Here is a 6000-nt window from a genome sequence, read left to right as displayed (position 1 = left end):
ACAAACAATATGCTTGTTATTGAAGGGGAAGAGGGTTGAACTAGTCCTTTCAATTCAGTACTGGGGCGGAGGAATTAATAAAGAAAGAATAGAGACAGTATCTCTTCTCCAACACTTATTTCTCCTTTTAAACGTTTCGCTTTCCTGAAATTGTTGAGAGGGACATATGATGAACCACTAAGGTGCATGGCAAAAAATTCTCTCATTATGTCAATCATTGGGAATTTTTCTCTCTTAATTTGTTTCCCTCTTTTTGGTCACTTGCTGATTCCCCTCTTCATTATATTCTCTATGCACCATACCTTGCCACAGTAACATACATGGTTTTGTTCTGTCCAAGTCATGCTAATTTTACATGTACAAACACAAGGCAAAACACTGTAGAAGAGAGCAAGTGAAGTACTTTGTGTAATATATATGTAGCCCTTGAGGGTTGCCTCTACAATGCTTCATCACTTACCTATATGTAGCAATGGTCCATGATCATTACATGGACAACAAGGCAAGAAAATAAAGATTACGGAAGCACCAGAAGCAACAAAAAAAAAAAAAATAGTAGTTGAAATGAATGCTGTTAAATTAAATTTGGGGTTGCCTTTAACTGCTGCTATCGCATTATTCAACTTGGTTATAAAGTGCAACGTGTTTCAATATTCCCATGGAAACAATAAACAATTTGGCACGTGTCCTATATAAATCCTGTGTAGAGTGAAAGGAGTTGACTTTTTTCATACTGAAGAGGTCCCTTTACCTTTTCTTTTTATTGAAAAATATACAAATTATTGTATATACGAGTGTCTGTATAAAGGCAGATACGATTATACATTAGTATAAAAAAGCTTTTTATATCAACAATCTGTATTGTTTCTACCTATATATTTGAGGAAATTGACGACATAGTATATGATACAGTGATATTTTTGTAATATTGAGATAGATATTTAGACCAGTTGTTAAAGAACTTATTTAGAAGGTTGGTTCTTTTGTGACATCTTTTTAGGACTTCAACTTTTTCCTAAGCATCTATAAGATAGAAAAATATGAAGAAAAATAAAATAAATTTCTCCATAGTTAGTATATGCATAAAAATTAACTTTTAAAAAATTAATATGAGGGAATTTTTATAAATTAACATATGTCAATAAAAGGTGAAGGGGAAGATGCATGGATAAGCATTTTCTATTGCTAGAAGGTGAAGGGGGAGATGCAAAACAAGATATAACAATCGATGGCCGCCACGAGGAAAGAGCACATAACAACCATGACAACGTACGTATGTAAATGACAATGTTTATAATTTATATTGTAAATGTATAACAAGTGGTTTACATTATGTGAATTGGTCTGTCAAAGTATAATTTTGCCAGACGTACGGTAAGTATTTTTGAATTGGGTTGATAGGTATATGTTATGTATTAGAGAAGTTGTTTGTGTTGGTATAATTAAAAAAATATTTTCTACATCAATTATACTTATAACTTATTAGAAAGTCACCTTCTAAATCAATCAAGATAAGTTTCTCCATCCATTACTATAACTTAATTTCCTAGATCAATTCCAGAATTAATTTAGAAAGTACTTTTTAATATCAATTGTTTGACTTGTTCTACATCTATTGAAACTGATTTAAGAGGTAAAAAACAATACATATTAAACATACTTTTTATACTTTTTATACTATTGCTATTTTAATATTAGTTTACAAGTTTATATATTAGTGTTGATTCTTACTTTTATATAAAAATAAAAAGTTTACGATTAAGTAAGAAGTTATTAAATTTACATATAAACAAGTTATATTTTCCGCATTTCACCATTGCAATTTTTATTGATACAGTCTTTTGATTGTCCTCCAGAATATATCAATGTTTTTCTTATAAGTGAAATATTATAAGTATGATTTCAGTGATTTTTTTTTCAAAAAATCACGTGTCCAAAATCACATGACATAAAAACATAAAAATGTGCATTGATATTAAATGCTCTAAATTACTGTAAAGAGAATGTTAATTAATATTCTTAAGATATTGATTAAGAAATAATTTTTTTAAATTTAAAAGTTATTGGAGTATTAATATATATTTCCATCGACATTTTCAAGACAATCACTTAATGATACACTCAGAAAACAACTACTATTTAGTTTTGAAAAACTAGTGTTGGTGATGGAGGCTGTCGCTAGTATCATCGATTTAGCATATATGGGTTTGACTAACGTTAGTTTCTTTATTTAGCATTAGTCATTACAACAGCGTGATTAGCATTGATCAATCAACAAGTAATATGCCAATGCTAAAACAATTTTTGTTAATGTTTTTACAACGTGGACACAATTTTGTTTTCTTTTTTTCATTTTTTGCTTTAAGAAAATTTGTTGTTGTTGACTGTTTATAATGCGGGTTCTTAAATGGTGGGGTTTCTTGACACAAGGTGGCGACTCATCAAGGGTAGAGATGTGTGGACTAGAGCTTGGTATTGAGGCTCTGGTTGCTAGTTTAAATGTGTTAGGTAGAGCTTATGAGTTAGAATGGTTTGCTTTTGTGATTTTTGAAGGTTCTGACCAGTTATAGGATTTGATTTGTAGCTCTCAAAGAGCAAAAATTAGTACCAACTTAGTTGATACTAATCAAACCATGCACACTCACAGAAAAGGATTAACATTGACTCTTATTTGTGATAATTGTTGGTCTCTTCAACCATAAAAAACAAATTAGTACTATCAATTACATTAATAACAACTTTAAAGTTGTTGCTTCACTTGTACTAAAATAACAATTAGTGTTGATTTCTCGTGATTAGCATCGGCCAACGCTAAATCGCTAATATACATTTTTCTTATAGTAATTTGCAAAGAATGTAAGATAAAAAAAAAGGGGTTATTATCCCTTCTATTCTTAAACTTTTTTGGATTTTTTTTAGTCTCTCATCTAATTTTAATTGAACTTTTTATTTGTTACCACTTTTACTTCTTAATTTCAAGTGATAACATTAACAAATAATATAATGTAACTGCAATGTTGGTGGTCATTAAGAAGTTTGATAAGAAAATTATATGTAATTTTTTAAAAAGTATATTATTAATCTCTCATCAGTTAATTTGATATCATTAATTATTAATTATTATAAATAAATTGGTACTTGATAGAACATTATGGCGGAAGTTGATCCATGTAGCCGACCCCACCTAATGGGATAAGGCATTGTTGTTGTTGTATTATAAATAAATTAGGGATTTAAAAAATAATTTACAAAAAAAATTATGTGATCATTCTCTCAAACTTATCATTGAACCATTAACATTATTGTTACTTAACAATAAAAGTTAAAAATAATAATAACCGAAAAATTTAAAAAAAAATTGACCAATCAGGAACTAAAATGATAGATTAATTCAAGTTTAGAAAGAAATAGTAAATCCATAACAAATTATTATGACATTATTTTCATCAGACGAATAATGCCATTTTCCAAATGATAGATTAATTCAAGTTTAGAAAGAAATAGTAAATCCATAACAAATTATTATGACATTATTTTCATCAGACGAATAATGCCATTTTCCAACACTTGATAACATCTATACATTTCTACTTTCTTTCTTAACTAGATTTGTATCACATCTGATATGAAATACATATTTTCGTCCAGGAATGGGATAATATGTCACTGTCAGACAAGAACAAGGTTTAAATATTAGCAATGTCTTTTCATAGAATCAACGGTTTGCTTCACTTTTCTTTCTCGATCGCTAGTTATTCCTTCTAGAAATCTTATTAATATGTGTAGTACTACTATTATGAAAGAATGGTAGTACAACTAGCAAAGGCGATTTTTTTTTTCTCAATCATAATTACTGGGCTAATTTAGGATAAATTCGTTGTCTCATGCGATACCCAATATTTTAAGGGTATAATCAAATTTGTTAATAAATTTCCTTTTGCTTTCACCCAATATATCCTTCTTTGTATGTTGTTGTCCTTCCACAAATTAACAGATATGGAACGAAAATAACTTACTGTATTTATATTATAATAAGGAATTCACGAAATAAATTTAATAAACAAACAATATGTTTGACAAATTTCAATATAATTTTGACTCTTAAACTATAAATTTTGTTGATAAAAACTATTATTTATGCACAATTAAAACATGATCTTAATAAATTTAATTTAATGTATGTATCTGGCTTCAAAAGTTGTTTGTGGTGAAAAAAATTCCATCCAGACATGACTTAGTCGAGAGCACATGGTATCTGCTAATTTGGTATGTGTCTCGTTAAAAAGGGAAAGGGAGGAGGAAGAGGTTCTAATTATTCTTTTTCTTTCTTTTCACGTCCAATGTTCATAACCTACTTTTTCAATCTGATTTTTGAGCAGTTTGCATTGACGTGGTTCGACATGAAGATGACACGAGACAGTGCTAAGTAGAGATATGAATGGGGATGAGATATTAAAGCATTTATATTCGTGTCTGTGTTTAGAAAAAAAAAAATCTAGACTCAAAATATAAATTGTAACAATAAAACCTTCAAGTATAAATAACAATTTTGGTGTCCACTTTTAAGTTTTAAGTTTAATGAGTAACTATATATTCATACCTACCTCCAATAAGATAATTTTCTTATTTTTGCAGATAAAAGAAATACCTACATCAATTATTTACTGTTATCAAACTAATAAAATAATGAATTATTTTAAAATTAAAAGTAACTATGCAAAATAATAAAATAATAAAATCTTAATTAAAAATGTAACATCAATTCAATAAAAAAATCTGAAAATTATAAAATATTAGTTATAAAATATAACAAACGTGTAATTATTATAAAATTATATTTTGAAAATAAAATCATATTTAAGACAAACCCTACTCATTCTATTATATCCATGTTCAATTATCATCCATAATCCTATGCTAAATATAGCTATAAAAGGTTTAATATTCGTCTCTTACTTTTATTCTTTAATAAAATATCAGTCCTTCCTCAAAAAAAAAAAAAAAAAATAGCAGTCCGTGTTTTATTTTCTTGATATGTGATCCTCTTGCCTTTACCGGTATACGTGTTAGAAATTTAAGATTCTGTAGTTTGGTTTCTGATTATATTGCAATTCTATAAAGTTTGGTTTCTTGATATGTGATTACACTTTTAGATTTTAACTTATATAAGATATTTGTATAAAATATCTGGAAAAAAATCTAAATGTTACATAATCGGGATACTATAAATTTATAATAAACTTGAAAATCCAGACATAAAAAAATTATATTGAAAAAATAAAATTCTAAAATAATAATTTTCCTTTAAGTATAAATTTAAATAATATTTTTTATCTAGATTTGATAAAATAAATCAATGCATGAATCTTTCTTATCTAATTTATAAAATACAAAATTAGTATTAAATATTATAGAAATTACAAATATCTTTTCCTGAAAAAAATAAATAAATATATTCAAGTCAAATAGAATTATATTCTAGATAAATTTCTTTTCTTAATTATTTAAAATAATTATATCTTCTTCTAATAATATATTTATAAGGATCAAATTCAGACTTTACTCACAAATTTAATATGTATTATCAATTAAATTATATTTATTACATAAAAATTACTATTAATTAAATTAGAATAATTATATATCATATATCAGATAATATTTAAAAGAAAAAAAAAAGAATTAAACAGCTAGGATTCAATGGATTTGGACTGAAAATGCGTCCACGTATATCACGTCATTTCAATTTTCTGTAGTAATGTTCCCTATCAACATAACGTTAATGCGATGCTCAATTATGGTCCCCACCGTTCCGTACACCGACTGTTTTTTGCGGCTGTAAGTAAAAAAATAAAAATAAAAAAACAATTGAAACATCTTGACACCAGTTTCATCTTTTCGAAATAATTCTTTTAAATCATACAGTAATTATTTCTTTTTCAAAAATTGATAAAAATAAAAGGATTAATTTTTAAAATAAATTCAATCAAGCACGTGCAT

The sequence above is a fragment of the Glycine max genome, chromosome 8 (genome assembly GCF_000004515.6).
Source record: "Glycine max cultivar Williams 82 chromosome 8, Glycine_max_v4.0, whole genome shotgun sequence".
Taxonomy (NCBI): Eukaryota; Viridiplantae; Streptophyta; class Magnoliopsida; order Fabales; family Fabaceae; genus Glycine; species Glycine max.
This window is presented reverse-complemented; position numbering follows the sequence as displayed.